Source organism: Zosterops lateralis (assembly GCF_965231275.1).
Source record: "Zosterops lateralis genome assembly, chromosome: 4".
NCBI lineage: Eukaryota > Metazoa > Chordata > Aves > Passeriformes > Zosteropidae > Zosterops > Zosterops lateralis.
This window is the reverse complement of record NC_139765.1, coordinates 29,864,604-29,884,962: the sequence shown is the minus strand read 5'-3', so window position 1 is coordinate 29,884,962 and position 20,359 is coordinate 29,864,604. Positions and strand designations below refer to the sequence as shown.

General features: G+C 36.9%; 1 long non-coding RNA gene across 1 annotated transcript; it reads right to left on the bottom strand.

Annotated features, from left to right (window-relative positions):
* Nucleotides 1-10,539: 10,539 nt before the first annotated feature.
* On the bottom strand, nt 10,540-20,288 carry LOC310908059. Its single transcript, XR_014589774.1, has 3 exons — nt 19,888-20,288; nt 17,469-17,576; nt 10,540-13,380 (listed from the first exon to the last, which is right to left on the bottom strand). It is a non-coding gene; the product is annotated as an uncharacterized lncRNA (long non-coding RNA).
* Nucleotides 20,289-20,359: the final 71 nt, after the last annotated feature.

The following is a 20,359-nucleotide window of genomic DNA, read 5'->3' as shown; positions in this document are numbered from 1 at the left end:
AAGAGGAAACCTGCATTCTAAATCATGCCTAAGATAAAATGTTTTAAACTTGTTCTCTGTGTCTCATTCTCTCTTTAAAAAAAAAAAAAAAATTAAAAAAAGTGTGGGTTAAACTTTTCAAGAGTGGCAGAATTACACACTCATCTCATCAGTCACTTATGAAAATGGGCCTTGAGAGCTTTGAAATTTACTTTCACGTAAGTTTCTAAATTAGAACAGACACTGAAGCAGAGCTTCAGCAGTAGATCTGGCCATTTGATAGCCCAAAAATAGCCATTAGCAAAGCAAATATAACTCCAAAGAGATGTAATCTATTTAGAAGGACTTTGGAAGGTAGAAGGTGATGGAAAGAGAGGAAAATCTAGTGTAGAGACCACTTATAACTTATGATGCAAATGAAATATGATCCGGTGGCATCCCGAAGCTTGGGTTATATTTGTTCATGAGATACAGCTCCTAATCTTCTATATAGAGTTAGGACAGCATTTTAATACTTTGTTACTTTACCCACACTCCCTAAAATTTTGAAGAAAAGTGAGGTAAGAGAGTTTTAACACAAAATGTGAGAAATTATTCTTTTATACTGAGCAATCTGCTGGCAGTTTTGTGCTCTTTGGTCCTCTTTGCAGTTATATTGTTTTCAACAAGACTTTGTTTCCGTCCTGACATTTATCACGTCACTACAGTCTTTAATAAGTGAAAGCCTTTTTTCAAATCCCATTTCTACTATCATTCCTCCTATATTCCATTTCTTGGAGCAAATACATGATGTGAAAAGTGGTGGAAGGTGATATTTTTTCTTTGAACATAATAAATTCTTCAGAACTAAAAAAGGCTGAAAACATAATTCCCACTTTCTGTCTTCTGTATTCTACTTTCTACTTAGAGTAATTGTGTATGTTCACAGAAAGGAAGCAAATGGCAATCCAATATTAGGTAAACTTACAGTTTAGAGAGTAAATATCAGTTCACTGAGAACTTACCCTCTATACATTAGCAAATGTTATCCTCAGTATCTTGATATATATACAGTGCTACACGTTCTTCTAATTCTCAGCAAAAGAGATTTACCTCCTTTCTCATTATGATTCTATGATTGTACTCCATCTGAACACAGTTACTCTAAAGAAAGAGATGCTTACCCTTTGGTTGAGGTTATATTTTTAGAGTGTCAGTTATAAAGATATACTAAAGCTGTAGCTCCCTTTTACTGGATAATAAACATAGCCCAACAGCTGAAAAGATATATTTACAATCTTCCCCCAGAATCCTCCCAACCCCTTACTGCTAAGAAAAACAAGTGGGCCACTGCAGCATGTCCCAGAACTATTTTGGTATTGGGGAAAGTGCAAGTTCCAGAGCAGTGTGGAAAAATGCCCTGCCAGCTGCTCCCCTCTCATTCCAATGCAGGCTTAAAAGTCTTCCCTGGTGAACCGCTAGATAAAAGCACTTTCAGATAACTTGCTTCTACATCATTAGTGCCACATCCACAGAGATTTTTAGATCTCTAAAGGCTTAAAGTTTCAAATGAATTGCTGGAACCTAATCAAGTATCATACCTCAGCTGACCTTAAGTAATTGGCTGTGTAAGTCAACAAAAAAAATGCAACACAACTCACAGCAGCTCGGCTCCCTTCACTAGGGAACACGCTCACTCGCATTACTTTGTCTGCCATAGACTGGGAGAGAGAACAGAGACCTATTGAGGTACAGGAACGTGTTACCTCACACCAACCAGCTCTGCTCTGAGTAACACGTGTATTTATAAATATAAATCTGCTTCCAAAGCTCTGGCACCCGAAAGTCATTGATGCTTTAGCTCTCACCAGTGATGTTAGCCACGTGCCAGGCGTTCTACCTCACTGCACACTGAGAGCTTGGTTTAGCTGAGCCTCCCCAGGGCCCGTGTCAGGCCTGCTGATGTCTAAAGCACAGCATACTAAGGGAGGAAGCAAGCAGCTACTCAGCCGAGAGGATTCAAACACAGGTTCTTACATTGTTCTTGGAAGCATGAGGGCATTGGCCATTTTAAAAGGGATTTATAATGTAGCTTGCCAGAAAAACCCTTTTTCTGACCCAGAGACAGGGCTCCTGAGAGGAGTTTTAAAGACTTTTATTCCATAGTTCTATTTCTCAAAAATATCTAGTCTATATGCAAGGTCATAATTTAAAACTTGCTTCTAGTTCAATTTCTCTCTCAACAATGTCTGTCCTATTCCATGGCCTTTCTAAGTCAGCATACTTTATCTCAGAGTTTACATACAGAAACATACTATGTGAGCCTTCTGTTAAATTTTGGGAATTCTCTACAAATACATTTCCTACAGTAGCTCATGCTTCTAGAGTTTAAAAATGTGAATCTCCAGTGAATCAAAACTTTGGGAAGCAAACAAAAGTCATGTGCACATTAATTTTTTCTAGATCACACAAGCTCCTGGAGTCATAATGACAGTAACAAGTGCCATAATGACAATAATATGATGTGGCAAAGCATGCTTGAACTGATTCAGTCTGGAGAAGAAAAAGGCAAAGTAGTTGGATGGTCTATATGAACTGCAAATAAACAGTTTCTGAGTCAAGCTGAGCCCAAAAGCCAGACAGACGTGGTATGGCTGCTAATGCTACAACATTAGTGCTCCCCTGTCACAAATGCAGTTTTAAGTTCAAACAAGTAGTTATAATATGTAGCATCACCTCTTTCATTTTGGCTGTTCTGTTTCCTCAAATTAAAGCTTTTCATTAGTATTAGAATCTCCTCTTTCTTCAGAATGAGTTTCAGGCTGCTGGTAAGTTGCAGTCAAAGGTGGAACTGAAGCTGACTTACACCAAAACTCAATAGCTGTTAACCAAAGTAGCACAGGCTTCAGCTACCATACAGTACCAGGACACTGCCCAGATTTGTACAGCTGAAACCAAATCCAACACTTTTGTATTTTCAGTGCTGTTGTCTAGGTTAGCTAGATCAATATGTGAGCGTTGCATTCCCACCTGTAACAGCAATGTAGATACAGGAAGTTACCATTAGAGCTCTGAACTCATACAGACAAAAAAAACGGCAATTTGACTTTAGAACCATTTGAGACACTAATTTTTTCTAAGTAGACTAGGTTTTATTAGAAGCTATAGATCACAACTGGAAGGACATTGCAAAGCAGTAAGATGCCATGAAAAAGCTGAGAAGCATCCCAGGAATTACATCTATCTCAGTGCAAACTGTGCCAAACTTCCAAAACATCCTGTAGATCGCTATTTCAAAATGAAGCTGGACGTTCACTATACCACATCTCAATTGCCTAACTTAATTCTCTTATGAACTCAGATTATACTAAAATTTAAGGGGAAGTTAAGCTGTGAGAAACTCCTATTAGTCTGAAAAGTTTATACTTTTTTCAAAAGCAATATAGTACAGTATAGCAACATGAAACTCTACTTTGCAGTATAGGTATATATTAAATGTCAACTATATTTCACAGGCTTGCAGTCCCACTGAGAAACTGTTTTGAAAAAAATACTCTGGTGATACAAGCATCCAGGAAAGAATCAAGAATAATAAAATGCTACAATTTAAAAATGCTTCATAATTTCTGGATTTTTATCCTCTACTCAGTTTCAGCTCTAAGCTTTTATAAGCAGTAATCGACAGACTATGTTGCAGATAGAGTGAAACAAAGCTACAAAATAGCACAGCCACCTGCCTATCAATTAACCCTAAACACCATTGGAAATGTTACTACCTGTATCTCACCTATCATACGTTTACATCTGGTAAAATAAAAACTTCTTTAAATATATTCAGATTCTTCTTGAGGGCTTTGAGTTTTGTCTTCCAGTAAGTAAATTCTATCTTCAGTTTCCAGCTCAGGATTGAAGACTGGGAGCTTCTGCTGCAACTTCCATTTGCAGAACCTCTTGTGTGGGCAGCTCAACAAGAAACTCTTCAAGGCAGACTGCAGCTCAGAAGACATTGATGGCTGTGTTTGCATAATGCAGCGACAGTAGATATAAACACTGAGCATGTTTTACATTTCATTTCAGAGCATATGAACTATAGGCATCCAGAAGACAGGACAGAAATTTCAGAGAGGAAAACCCAGAGTCATTGCGGTTACCTCACCTTTACAACAATGGTGGCTGTGAAACATGCTATCACACAAATTCAGGATTAAAACTTCTTTTTTTCTGTTTGTTTGTTTTCTTAATAGAGTAGAGGGGGACAGATTTAAATGCGCACAAACATAAAATAAACCAAGAAACAAGCAGCTTCCTAAAATACAATTGCAAAATGCATGCTGCTGGTTGCAGAAAGCACTCTCTGTTTAAGTTTAAAAATGAGAAACAATATGCATCATGCACTGACACATTTGTGGCCGATACAGAATTAAAAAAAAAAAAAAAAAGATAGATGGCACACAGAAACTAAGAAATCTTTGCTGTGGGTTACTGTCAATGGAAAGCTCAACTTGACTGTCACATAGAAGAAGCTGTCAGCAAACTCATCACTGCTCATGGCCAGAGGGCTGACTAGCACTATTCAAACAATGGGTGGGACCAACATGAGAAAGGAAGTGGAATCTGAAATGTGCTGTTTGATCCCATCCCATCCGTGGTTCCTCCCAATAACATTGTTCTGCAGCTTAGCCAGAAGCCATATCCACATATGCAAGTGCCTTTAATCACCCAAATCCTATTGATTTCAATGGGAATCAGGCTCCTAAATGCCTTTGTCAGTCTTAGCTTTACTGGTGTTGCCCTCCAACAACAGTGAGAAGCTTTTGTACTACCCTGTTGCTGCTTCAATACCTTTCCAGAAGGAAGGAAAAAAAATACATGCATGTCTTAGGCATGATTCATGTCCACTTTGCGAGGAGATAACCACATAGCCAGCACAAAAAGATATATCAGGAAGCATATCATTATATGGCTTTAACAGTAAGTGACAGTAGTGGCTGGCTACCATTATATTATCATAACTCTTTCAGAAACTCTGACAGCATAGTCAAATTTTAAGGAAATTCCTAGTCACCTCTTACTTTCACACATCTTTGAAAATTAGATTTAAGACCATACAGTTGTGTTATATTTAACAGCTATTTTACATGTAAAATATATTTGGGCATAATTATCCTGGCTGTCAAGCACTTTCATTGCACCAGTTTATAATACACAATGAAATGTGTATTTAAGGGTGACTCTTCTTAGAGTTATGTTCTGTTAGTGTTCTACCTCCCTTACAAGAGATGATTGAAGAAAAAAAGAAAAATAGCATATGGCAGCTATTGCCAAATAAATACATCTTATTCTGAAAACCTGCATGCTCCTCAGTTACTTAAAGAGTAAAAAGAGCTTTTAAAAAAATCAATTCCATTTATTGCCTCCTGGGTTTTGATTTTTTGTTTCTGGTTTGGCTTTTTTTCTGGCAATGGGACATCATTGTTGGCATTACAAAGATCTGACATCCATTAAAAAAAAAAAAAAAAAACCCAGCTGTGCTGGAAATCATGAATGTCAAAGAAAATTGAGAATGCCAGCACATGCTGAGTCTTGTTCTCCAGCATATTAACAGAAACACATTCCAAAAACGGGTTTATCCTAAGAAACCCTGATCAGGGGTAAAAATTATTCTTGCTTTGGAAAAAGAGATAAATGTGCAAAATGATAGCCATTATTTATATTTCTTTTAATGCCCTAAAATCTCAAATAGTTCATGGACACACCACCACAGACATCGCTCACTTTTGCATGCCACAGTGTCATCACAGCAGCGACAGCTGACTGACAGTTTATCTCCTTTCGCGTAAATGAGACACTGCTACTGGTCAGACTACCCTGCTCCCTAGGGGAAAAAAAAAATTAGGGGAAAAAAGGGTTCTTTCTAGAACAAGGACTTGAAAAAGTAGGACTTAAAGAACAAGGACTTGAAAAAGTAGGACTTAAAATGTCATCTGGTTCCACTGCTCTACTCCAAGGCAGGACTGTTAGGGTTTAAACAGTATTCCGACATTTCTGACTCTGTATCTAGAATAGCCTATATCCGATTACTAGAAGGTACAGGTAAAATCAAACCTCTCCCAGCCCAGAAGAGGCTTCTACAAACTAATAATTATGCAGACCGATACTCTAGGAGTTGCACTTTAATTACATGTTCTGATCTCTGGCAGGCTGTTGTAAACTGAGTGTTGCACCTTGAAAATGATGCTTTAAGTTTGAAAATTCCTGAATACAGGAATGCCTGGGTCAGTAGTCCTTGCCATTGACTTACAATGATTTGGTACACTGCTAGCACATCAGAACAGTGACCAACAGTTGTCTGAAAAAACAATACAGAGAAATATCAGATTTATTTTCTTCATCTATAAGAAATTTTGTACTGATATCATTAGACGTGTAAACTGATATGTCCAGCTTGCAGGTGAGTAAGTATTCCTTTCTCACCAGTGAATAATAAGAATTAATGTTGTTTAATCTCTGGGCGATAGGAGCATCATCTAAGCAACTGAATGTTTTATGTTCCTTCTGAAGTCAATGTGATTTTAAGCCTGTTTATGTAAGATGCCTTGAATAAACGTATTTCCCTTCTGGAGACATTTATATTTCCTAACTGCAATCTTACCAATTACTTCTATGTAACAAAAGCCTCAGACTGCAAAAAAAAATAAAGCTAAGCACATTTTTGGAGTTGTTCTCTCATTTAGTCATCACATTTTGGGAACAAAATGTTGGCTCTTGGTTAAAGAGGAAATATCAGAAATATCATATGCAATGAGGTTCTCAAAATGGTGGCTGGTAGCAGCAGCAATGTGCTTTCACTGATCTTAATCCACACGGGCAAATTAAATACTGTTTTTATTAATTGCAGCCAGTATGCACCAAAAAATCATATTTGTTATCTTTTTTAATTTTGCCATTCATATCTGCCTTTCCCTTTTTGCATACCTGCCTTTTACTTTCAGTTCCACTCTTTTTCTTGATGCTCATTCTTCTTGTTCTAGTTTTCAGAAATTCTTTCTATCATTCCACTTAACCTTACTTTCAGATCAGTCCAGAACTCACAGCTTACATGTTCTCAAACAACAAAGATTTTGTTCTTGAAAAAAGCTGAGGAGCAAAAACAAAACAAACAAAACAAAACCCCACAAGCTAATTTGCAATTATTTCAGTTTCACAAAGCAGGCAATTTGAGATGTCTACACTGCTGAAAGAGGGAGATTTTTTAAAGGAAAGTTTAAAATTTTTGTATACTATTTCAAAACAAAGGAAGAATTACTAGCTTTGCTTTACCCTTGCAAAATAATTCTCTAGGCCAATCTGGCCTGGATTACTGTTTGAAAACATTCCTTGTTCATAAAATTAGTATCGCAGCTAATGTGAGTCTACCTAAGTGACTCTTGATGAGTCATTTAGCAACAAATTATCTACTTAAGTAATTTTGATGCTCATTTCTGCACAAGATTACCATTAAAGTCATAGAAATAATGCTACTAGATAAGCCAGTGATCCCATTGCTTCCAGAAACACTTGTGAAATAGCAAATCCTTCAAAGGATGTTTTAAGAAGCCCTGATGTGACAAGTTCTAGAACTCTCTGCCTATGTGGGAATTTTCTTTTAATTACAGGGAGTTCATTATTTTTACATTAAATGCTCAGACTTGATTTCAATTGTTCCAAGTTTCTACTTCTATATCTATATAGCAAAACATACTATCCGAGACAGATGTGAGAATATTGAGAATGTAATATTTAATATTGAGAATGTAAAATTTAATTTTGCTTGAACTTTCATAAGACATTCTCATTTACCTTACTAAGTAAAAATTTTTCAGAAATACAGATCTAGAAAAAATTTGTGTAGTATAAAACAGTGCAAAATGTGGGAAAACCACCACAGGCCTAATCCTGTGGGTTTTCAATCATGATGTCGAAAAATACAGAAAAATACAGGACTGATTTATTTTTTAGTAGGAGGTGAGGAGGAGAAAAGCATTACCAAATATGGAAGGCTTTTATGTGTGACAAGACACAAAATCCACAGTATTTCTACCTACATTCATTTAATCTTGTACTTAGGAGTCTTCTATTCCCTTAAAAATGCATACTGAAAATACTACTCCACATCCTAGCACAAATATCATTAGCACATACTATCAAAGAAATATTTTATTTATTTGCACCAATAAAGAGTAAGTACAGCATTGTCACCAAATTATAAAAACTCACCTTGACATATAACAGGAGATGAAGACAGAGAGCAGATCCCACTTCCCATCTCTGGGCTGCACACACAATCAATAATTAGCTTGGCTAAAATTCTTAGTGGGAGGAATTAACATAACAGACTTATACTAAGGTACACAGCTGACCAAAATGAGGCACAGGAGAAAGAAAATAACCATCTGATCACTTCTGCCTTTTTCCTGTCCAGAATGCAACCTCTCATGCTCTGCAACATCTTTACAGCATCCACTAAATGTCTTGGAAGATCTCCTAAAGGGCAATGGAGACCATTAACTCTGATGATCCATCCCAGGAAAGGCATTTTCATATATGAGGCTATACCATCCTGGATGTTTTTCTACAGTGGAATAACTGAGACATAATATTACATTTCATGAGAGTCGCTGAATACGTTTGAATACTTAGAACCCATGAGAAGGAAAAAAAATGTCCATCTTTTACAAGCTCATTCAGGCTATTCAGTGAAGCTGAGACTGAAGAGCAATGGAAGCATTAAAATAAGTGAAATGTATGCAAAATGCAAATGAAATACTGGAAATATAAATCAATTAGCAGCTTCCTGGATTTTGGTTTGGGTTTGTTTTTTGGTTTTGGTTGGTTTTTTGGGTTTGTTTTTTTTTTGTTGTTGTTGTTGTTGTTGTTTTGGGGTTTTTTTTGTGGTTTTGTTGTTGTTGTTGTTACTGCTGTCTGTTGGATTACAATTAACTAAAATAAAAGTTGAAGTAATCTTTGAGCAGACCTGCCCTTCCACACAGCAGAACAGTCATAACTGTCCTTCTACTAGAAATGGTTACAGCTCACACAACTTCCTTACTGCCAGGATAACCTTATCACTGTAGAAATAGGCAGGCATAAAAGGAAGAAAGGAAAAGCAGGAAGGAAACTGAGAAACACAGAAATTTTTAAAAGCAAGGTGACTCAGTATATATTCCATATGTTTTCTCCCAATACCATTTTTTTTTACATATTTAAGTACTGTATTTTACATATCTAAGTGCAAGCATTCAGCTGTGTCTCTCTCTGCCCTTAATAAAAATTTATTGCCCCTTTATCATACCCAGGAAGACTCACCCATTCCCTGGTACAGCCCTCTATACCTACACTCAGGTTGGTTCCACACATTGCCTTACACGTGCTTCTTCTGAGCACATTCTTTTCCCCACACTCACTCACACCCTCTTCCTTCTCTGGTACTCTTCAACTTTTACAGCACAAATATATTACTCATAAAGCTCAAGTCTCAAGTTATGTTAGATGTGGATGTTACAAAATAAGAATGATGAAGGTTATCATGTTAAGAAGTCTTTTCTTGTGGCTGCAGGAAGAAAATGTGGAGTACACATTAGTTAGCAGCTGATGAAGTAGAGCCATCCAATTATTCACGTGAAAAGTCAAACACAAAAGAACATCCTGTCTGAGTTTGTATTATACCCATATTGAACAAGTTTCTCCTGTGTTCTTATGATGAAATAACACTATTTTTAGTGATAATTTATCAATCCAGCTACTTAAATAGTGTTATTTCATCATAAGAAAGCTGGATTCATAAATTATCACTAAAAAGAAAATATGGGAAAGTACAGTTTCTTTATATCATTTTACAATTAAAATTGGGTTTAGTATTTGAAGTCCATTCACTAAGAAAGGCAATGAGGTAATACACGGTACATCAAGTTGAAGCTCATAATGTGGCAAATGCATGATAGCTATAGACATGAAAGATGTCTTCAAATATCTACCAAGACAGAAAAGTTATGGTTGTATCTATAAAAGTTTACAGTTCTTAACATAAGCACGAATTTTACAGTACCTTTAGAAATTAATCTACTGAAGTAAGTTTCTCTCAATGAATCAAAATCATTGTAACAGGAAAGTAGTCAGTAGAAGAACCACTCTTACCTTAAAATAAACTACCATTTCTGTATAACGCACACACACAGTATTTAAAAACTGTTGAGAATGGGTAGCGTCAGCATCAATTTTAAATTTGTATAACAAAGTACTTCTACTACATGCTCATTCTTTGAAATTTCGACTTTATTTTATAGGAGACCTGTACATTGAGTTCAACTGAGGACAAATTGAGTAGCAGACATTACTTCACAGTTAAAAGGGACTACTCGTGTTATTTCCAATGAGGAAAGCATGCCACTGGAGTCAACACAATATGATCCATACGTAATTATTGGTAATTTTCAGAGGTCTAGGATGGAATTGTTTTATGATCTCTAATACTGGGGCAACACTACACATCAAACTCACAACACTCTTACCCAGCATAACACCAATTCCACAACTGGAATTGGAGTCAACACAATATGATCCATACGTAATTATTGGTAATTTTCAGAGGTCTAGGATGGAATTGTTTTATGATCTCTAATACTGGGGCAACACTACACATCAAACTCACAACACTCTTACCCAGCATAACACCAATTCCACAACTGGAATTATTCAGGTCCCTTTCACATACATGAAAGGCCCAGAAGACTTTACAGACCTTTGACAAAGTCCATATGGCATCTAGACATAAATACTACATAAAGCTGATACAAAGAGGATAACACTTCCTGAGGGAAAAAAAAAAAAAAAAAAAAAAAAAAAAAAAAAGGAAGAAAAAAAAAAAGATAAAAGGAAACATCTTTGAAGTAATCAAAGAAAAACAGAAAAGGAAAGAGCAATAAAAGCTAAAAAGCACATGCTTGCCATTTATATTACAGAATTTTAATTCCTGTATTCAGATTTTATTTATTTTACTGGACTTTGCTTGGTGCCACTTACAATGCATCTCTAGAAATTATCTGCACTTTTGGTCCTACTATCAGGGGAAAACCACTACCCATTTGCAAAAAGTCCAAGTATCCAATTGCAAAATCTGGTTTCAGCCACATCTCAAGGCAAGTATCTTGAGTCTAATAGATTATTTCAAAAGATATGTCACCACTTTGAACAGCAACAAATTTGCAGTTGCAAATATAACTGATCTTTTAGCATTTCCATAATCAGGATGACTTGTGAAGCCTATGCCTTCTAACCAATCTAAACCAGACTTGTCCTCAGTCAAATCCTAGATCCTATTTCAAACTTAATTTCAACCACAATATCTTCATTTCCTTTAAAATTCAAACTGACAAGATCTGCAGTAAAGCACTGTCCTTGGTGGATTGAGCTTCCTGCTAATACTAGCAATCCATGGGATATGTTTAATCCATGGGATCTTTGGTCTTTCCCTGGAATTAATGTTTATTATTCAGGCAGAAGAAAAGAGTGACAAACACTGAACCACAGAAATCAGGTCCATAATTATCATTAGGAAAAAAAAAGAAAAGGTTCTTTGTGACATTTTTTATGCTTCTACTAATGCATTGCTATTGCCAGAATTTTCTTTCCTATATAAAGATGCCTTACCTAAACTCTTAAAAATAGTAACATTAAGGTTCAGGAAATAATATAAAAAACATAAGAAAGTTCACTCTTTTCCATCCTGTGAGAAATGTTAAAAATTACTACTAAAATTAGAATTAAGGTGTACCCTAAACCCTTATTTCAGAGTTTTAATTTAGTGTAAAATTTATTTACATGTAACTTATGGGGATATAGTATCTTTTAAGAAATTTTACATTTTATTCATCTACCCTTTGTGAAAATATTAAGTACTCATTCAGAATAATCATTTTTAATTTAATCAGAAATTTTACTAATTTATGACTACTTTATCCAAGAAAAAAGAAATATAAAAATTTATGTTAAATGGAAAATGAAGCTTTTTAAAAATCAAATTTTATTTCTAAATATGCATAACACTGCCAAAACACTGTAAGCACTCTACACTCCACTTGACCTGTTGAGAATGAGATGAACTCAGCAGCATCCCTGAAAACTCACAGGCACAGTCATGTAAGAAAGCCTTGAGATAAAGCTGAAAACAATATTTTAGGAAATCTTATGATAAAGATAGAGCTACAATGTCATAATGTAAGCCAACTAAGATTATATTAACAGTTCTATGTAATATAGTCAGTGCAGTAAACTTACAAAGCTTGCACAAGCATGATGGAAGGTTGGAATTTGTTGTGTTAGTTATTTAATTTAATAGGGCAACAAATTAAATAATACAGCAGAATATTGAAAAAAAACAGACTTCAGACAAGGCTATAACCTGAAGAGGCATTGTCTATTAATACTAGCAACAGGAAGACCAGATAAATCCTAAAATAACCAAACTTTTCTTCCTGAGAAATACTTATTACCAGAATAGAAAACATTTTTATTCTATGGAGGAATCCAAAACAGGTAGATTTCATCCCAAACCCAGGAAACAAAGAACTTTAATAGAACAATGAACAGATCAACCTTCACAGCGGTTCAGCTTTACAAGCAGAAACAATAGAAAATGTATAAATTTGCAGCAGACTTACAGTAAATACCACTGCCATCAATGTTTTAACAGTTGTTACCTAGACAATAGTAAAATCTGAGCCTCATTCACTGAAAGATGTGAAGCTGTTAACACACATCTCAATGACAAGTTGAATTATAGAATCAAACACCCCCAGTCTTTGATTTGAAATTGCCCACATTTATTGTTTCTCAGGACAAAGTTCAGTAACCATTTACTCAGCTTCTACTGGAAACAAACAGTAGTTATAATAAAGTAGTAACTAAAGCCTGATCTACTATGGGGAAACTCCAGGAGGAAAACTTGATTTTATTCTGTGTAAGTGCATTTTTTCTTCTATCCTCCTAAAATTTGGGAAATTGAAATTACTGTTAAGAAAAACTATTTTATTGGTGAATGCCTCTCAAGACTACCTACACACAAATAGTGGACCACTCTCATACTAGTTGTATGAGAGGAAAATCCCCAAATATTTACTAAAATAAACAAGTTTCAAGAAATAATTATCAAAAAGTGCAATTTAAACTATTTAAATTTAAAGAAATGTAAATATTTAAATAATTCATGTGGATTGTGTAATAAAGGAAAGCACTTGCTCAGAGCACTTGTCAGAGTAACAGCTGGAAGTTCAATACTTGTTTTTCCTGATTTGGAGCTTACTGAGTCTCAATGCTCCAACCATTCTGATGATCCTTCTCAAGTACAGATTCTGTCTCACAAGCCCTGGAAAACTTTCTGGATGCAATCTGTCAAGATAAATATAATCCTTCAGTAAAACGTTTTTAGGAAGAAAAAGAACTTGAAGCTAGCTATCTCTAATAGCATACTCATGTTTAAATCCATCCCCTATAACAATACCATTTTATTATACACAGAAAACATATTTCACAGGCTCAGAAGTCGAGCAACAGAACCCCAAGAATATGGACACCATTATGATAAATCCAGAGCCACCACAGTGATTTCCTACTGCCACCAACATGTATATATGCAAATCTTCCATTTGGCCGCAGACTGTCTTTGCACGATTTTCTGCGTGCAAAAACAGATCAGGCACACATCTGTGTCTTTGACCTCAGCAGAGCCCTCAGGCATAGCTTAAATGCTACCTTCTGCTGGTCTCTTAACACCAGGAGGTTCAACTCTTAAATTGCAAACAGCTCTGCTGCATATATTTAGTAACAGTAGCTGAACCACAATCTGCAACAAAAGCACCGAAATAAAAGCAATAATACCAAGCCCCACTGTAATTTGGCTCCAAAGCCAGTAATGCATTCAGTCATCAAATATTCCCATATAAACAGAGCAGTGATCAGCTTGTATGTCTGGATGTTTTCAAGTAGCCCATAATCAATTCTTAAGAGTCTTGTAATGGGTCTTTGTAATGCAATGTAATGTAATAAAGATAAAAATGACTAACTATGACTAAAAATTTCTGGGCTACTTATTATAAATCTGCTCTACCCATACTGTTGTACAGATCTATCAGTATTTTGGAGTATTTTTCAACCTAAATGATTCTATGTTTTTATTATCTACTCTTTTTTAAAGGTAGCCTCCAAGAAATGTTAAGCCTGACTAAATGCATATGGGTCAAGAACCAGAATTTTGGTACTACATCTTCAGATGAAAACAGTGGAGAGGAACACTTGGGGTTTTTTATGGCCTTCTCTGCCACCACACCTTTGCAGTAATAACTTTTTCCATTTAACTTTGAAATTCAACCAGATATAAGAGCAAAATTTTATAAGTGCTTACTGCTTATGTGGAATTGCCTTTAATAATTATCCCAAGTATTTCTTCAACTCACAGGTACACAAAATAGCTTCCACTGCTATTTAGCACATTTCCTCATAAAACACAGCTAGGCCAAGCCCCCAGTGTTTCTGCCACAAATTACTATGTTTTTCTACAGTCGAAAAAGATGTGCATCATCATACAAACTCTTCTGCTAGATTTATATAACGTCATATCAGAACTAGGCAGGGTCAAACAGTCAGTAACCTGGCTACACAAACATAACAAACTAAACATAATAAATAAATAACCTGTTCTAAGAGACTCGAGTGCCAAGTCTAGCCAAGAAGACTTTTGTTAGATTAGGAAAGAAGATTGCGTAAATGACATTCTATTCTTCCATTTTTGATGCACCTGATAATAATGCAGCTACTCTTTTATTATTAACCTGACTTCTAATAAGTAGGTTCTGCCAGAAAGAGCTGCATGATTTTGATGTAAGGCCACTATAAACTCTTTCCCTCAGCCCACTGCTGAAAAATATACTGCAGAGATTTAGCCAAACAGAACATGTGTCCATCTCTTGGAAACTCAGCTCATGGTCCGATTTCCTCTGTACATTAAACTAGGACACTGGAGCAGCTGGTATTTATTACAGGCTTGCTGCTGCTCTGGTAGTGATAAAAACCACAGGCAGACCTTCAAAACTATTTGAATATTTTTGGAGCTTTGAATAAGTGAAGTTCTATCTTTCCAAGAAGTCCAACTCCTCAAAATCTAGATATTTTACCCTTTTTTATTCAGGAAACTGAATAAGGATCAACAAAGAACCCCATACTATTACAATCTTCCACACTTCTAATTTTCTTTGCAGATAAATCAGGATTTTATTGCAATCACTGGAAGGTATAACTTCATTACTGAACAAGCCTAGTAGGTCATATAGTCTCTCCAAACTACATCCACTTGCACTAAAAGTAGTTTACCACCAGAATTAAATCACAACTTGAACTAAAAAAGTGCTATGGCAATGAATTCATAACTGAGGAGAAAATATTAAAGACCCAATTGTGAAATGCACTTTTCATGGGAGGAATATTTATGACTATAAAACTAAACAACAGGAGATATAATTAACAAAGCTTTATGGCCTTAGGAGCTTAACCTCAAATTTAAAATTACATAATCTCACAGAAAATCTGAAATACCTAACAATCTTAATCGTTATACCTAACGATCTAAACTTCTCCTTACTTATTCCACAGAATTTGGATAAATCCTTCAGATTTTAGACTGTGTCTATGACAAAGATAAAATAATTTTGTACTAGTTTTAAAAAATCTTCTTCAGGTACTTTGAATGAAGTTGAGTATTGTCAATATAACTTTATCACAGAAGCCCAATAATACATGCCAAGCAGTTATGTAAAGTAGTACTTTTTCTATTTTGCTAAAAGTTCAATTTTAAGCAAATAAAAACCAATCATAATTCACTGAACACACATTAAAAAAAAAGGCACAAAAAACAGGCAGTTCTCTAAATATATAAAATAAACATGCTCAGATATCTACATTGAAATGAACATAATTGCATTTAATTGATTTCCCCCTTTCAATTAAATGGTGACTATTATTTATCCCCATTCATAAGAAATTGATACTAATCCCAGTCTTTACTGGCAGGGTCACTTTTACCACACATCAAAGGGGTGCTAACTATACTTTTTGATAAGTCAAGATTATAAAGCTGGACTGGCAGACAGTAATAGTATAATTGCATGCAGTTCATACACGTTGTTCAACAACAATAAACAGAAGGAAAAAAAATGTTGGCAGCTGTAGCAGTGTTCTAGATTCACCTGAAAATTAAGGAGCCCTGTAGATGGTGAACGCAACTCCTATTATAGTGAGCTATTCAAAGTCTAGCTTAGAACCATCAGGTGACAATCTGGCTCTAAGGGAAAAGATAATGTGGGGCTTACTTCATAAAAGCTTCTTTATGTAGCAGCACAATTTAGAAATATGTAAGTGTTCCATTTTTCGAAATTCTTCCTCTTCAGTGTTTACCAGAAGAGAGTGCATGTTTGAATTGGCAAGCCTCTTGCGTATTTTTGGCACTTAAAAGTATTTTAAGACTAATGCTGGCATTTTCATAACTGCTAAATCATTAAAAAGATAATATTTTAAGTCTGCAGGGAAGCTAGCTTGGCACTGTTCTCATTTGCTTGCTTACCTAAAGTAATTTTTTCCTGCCAAATATATAAAATCTCAGAAGAATCACTACTCCCTCCTATTGTATCTTGGTGGAGTAAATCAACTTAAATAAGAAACTAACCCAATGAATCCTTACATTTTCCATAAACCAGATGTTCTTATATCCAAATACGCTCAAGCTTTTTTCCTAGGTTTGGGAAAGCTGCTCACCAGTCTGGTTGTCAGGCTAACCTTTCCAACCTCAACGTGGCAGTTCCTGCAGCTCCTGCCGGCAGGATGACTGGGCTGCAGCTGCAGGGAGCCTTTCTTTCACCTGGCCACGGCGCAGCTGAATGAGGACCTGCTGCTCCAAAAGCCCAGCCATGCAGCACTAGAGAGACGCATTCTTAAGACGCTGTTCGCCCCTGAACTTTGGGATTTTTGTCCTGGTTTAGCTGTTGAATAACAAAGAACTGTTATAAAAACGTGACAGAGCAAATGATCACTTAGAAAAATAACTAAAGACACTGATCTCCCTATATAAAGTAATTAATTGGATGTGCTATTTGAAGAGGTGAGAAAAAATCTTAGGTATCCATTCCTCTCCAGAGCAAATATTAAGTAGAGGACTAAAAGTACCTCCAAAGCAAATATTTCTTTTTTATTAACCATAATAAACTAAGAGTGGCAAAGAAAGTCACATAAAACTTGCCAGAACACAGTTATTGAACACTGCAGTTTCTAATCTCAGCAATAAATGTAGGTCAAGGGAACTGGAAAATCTAATTACTCTGTAAATTTTTAAACCTGTTTCTTTCTTCTCAAGGAAAAGAAAATCGTTCCTTTGCATTTAAGCAGACTTCACTTTAAAGTGTAACTACAGCTAGGTGAGAAATTATTTTTGCCTGAATGTAGATGTTTCTGAACCTCCTTCTTTGCACCCTGGGTTGTACACTCAGCTCTAGTTCACACTTGAACTCAAGGTATCACCACTTTCTTCACAACTACTGGAGCTAAAACACAAAATCCAGAGACATGCATCAGAAAAAACTAGATTAAAAACACCCCATCATTGAATAAAATAGATCTTTGGTACCACACTGAAGAGTTCCTTCCAGCAATATATCCTATTTGATACCCACTATTCATGCACTGCTTTAAGAAAATACAAAGCAATGCATCATTACAAAACTATTATGAATATGAGTACCTGATAGCATTGTAAATATCGATTATTCACTGATTATATTACTTTTTCAGACATTTGATGCTGATCTCAGTGTGTACACAGACCATATTACTTAGATTTACAGGAAAAAATAAACAATTGGAAAAAAATACAAAAACTTTGAAGATTCAAGCCTCCTGATGACTCTAAAAACCAAGGACTGTTTAAGGATCACATTTCCAAATAAATAGTAATTTTAGGCACTTAAGATGAATTCACAGCACAATGAATCTCAGCTTCTCTCTCTCATAACAAAAAACAAAACAAAATTGAATAAACAAACAAAAAGATTAGGAGCTGTAACTACAGGCAGCCACTGATGGGCCCATCTCACAGAGCTCTGTCTTCCAGCCCTTCCCTCTGCAATTCGTGACAAGGAAACCATGAGTTTCACAACAGATAGATTTGTGTGTTGTGTTCTGATTTGGCAGTCAAATGTTTTGTTTGTTTTTGGGGGGTGGGAGGAGTGAGTTGTACAGAAGTGGAAAACCTGGCCTAAGGTCATCTGATCTTTGGACAGTGCTCTCATTAAGAATAAATCCTAATTTTGAACTTCCTCCAATTCCATGAGAGGTGAAGCCTCCCAAACAAACAAAACAAAAAAACAACAACAAAAAGTTAATTCAGAAAGATCTACATGGAAGACTTAAAATGTGTTTGTCTTGAAAAGTAAACCCTGAAGCAGCAGCTCAAGGAACCACCCAAACGAAAATGAGCTCTACCCTGGTCTGTTTTAAAAAGCAAAAAAATTACAAGGGGTTTTTTTTTGTTTTTGTTTGGGTTTTTTTGTTGTTTTGGGTTTTTTTTATGCTTTTGATGAATGACATCTGCCTGGTTTGTAAAGATGTAAGATGTATCTTTTAAACTACGTAAGAATTCAGCAGATTATACCACAGATTATACCTGCCCTGTATCATGAATGAATTTAAGAATATAAGTATCCTCAGCAGTCTCAAAGCCTTCAGACATTAACTTAGTAACCTTTGAACTAAAAAATTCAGACACTAATTAGTTGTTCTTCCTTCCCTCACATAAAAAAAAAAAAAAAAAAAAAAAAAAAAAAAAAAAAAAAAAAAAAAAAAAAAAAAAATTATAAGAATTTATCCTGGCTGGAGATCCATTAAATTGCTAAAATCATATGTAGCCTGAGGCCTGACTGGTGACAAGTAGCAATAAATGAGACCTGGATCTGCACTGAATGAGGAGAAAAGGAAGAAATCTTATCTTCTAATCCATTTGCTAAGCGGCAAATTGGCAGAAGCCTCCTTAAAAAGTTATGTTTATACAAGTAACTAATGTGGAAAAGCAAATTAAATATGGAGATTCTTAATCTCTGGGTGTTTGACTTTACAGCTTATTATAACTTTGGCAAAATAATACAACTCATTACAACTGTGCTTTCCTCCCTTCAGCTGTCACGGTTCTGGAGTGTGACCCTGCACTTAGTTCATGTTCTGAAGAGCAGAAGGTCCAAATTTCACCAAGAACCAGAGCAATCAGTGATGACAAACCAAACTCCCTTCAATGCATGCCATTAACAGCATATAAAAAGTCTGACTTGTTACAGATCAATGCAACTGTTAAGAAAATAATCTTAGGATGAAAAATATAGGTGCTCTAGAACAGCAAGAAACAAGTAGAATAGAAACTTAAAGTACACTCAAGGCACAAAAGAGCCTGCTGAACAACAAAAAGATTCAGATGAAGGGAAGTTTACGGGAGAATTGAGATGGGAGGTTTTTACAATCACAGCACTGCAATGAGGACACACGGCCGCCTAATCTCTCATGTGCACACGCACTGTCGGCTGGCAGCTGAGAGCAATCCGGGGGCATTGAGAGGAGTAGTATTTTTTTGTTTTGCTTTTGGATGGGTTTATGACTTGTCTGGAGTGTTTTTATGACAACAGTCAGATGATAACAGAAGTATGGAGCTCGCAGACTTCTTCCTGGCAGCATTGGGAAGGCCTTTTGTCTATCCTTAGCTCGCAAATAACATAATACAAACGAAACAAAACCAGCATGAGCTGCCCGCAGCCCGGCCCGCACAGAACACCTCTTCCAAAAACAAGCTATATCAAAAAGGGGTTAACTTACACGGCCAAAGCCACACTCTTACTACGGCACTGGAGCCATGTGCACACCCCGAGCACCGCGCAGGGGGAGCCGCCCCGCCGGGCACACCTCTGCCGGGCCCGGTGCCACGGCGGGGCTGCCGGCACGGACCCCAGCCCTCCCGAGCACCCGCCCGCCGGCCCTGGAGCGGCGCCTGCGCCGGGCCCTCGCCCTCTCTCCCTCCCTGCGGCCGCCCCGGGCCCGCACCGCGCCCGCCCCCGGGGCCGCTCCCGCCCGTGCCCGGCGCTTCGCCTCCCGCCCCCCGCCCCGCCCCGCCCCGCCCGGCGCATGCGCGGAGCGGCGCGGCGCAGGAATGCGCGTTCCGGTTAAATAGTGGGGGCGCAGGGGCCGCCGCGGGCGGGCGGCGGCGGCTCGGGGCGCCGGGAGAGGCTCCATGGCGCGGCGCAGCTCCCGGGGCGGCGGCTCCAGCGGCACAGGCGGCGCGGCGCTGTTG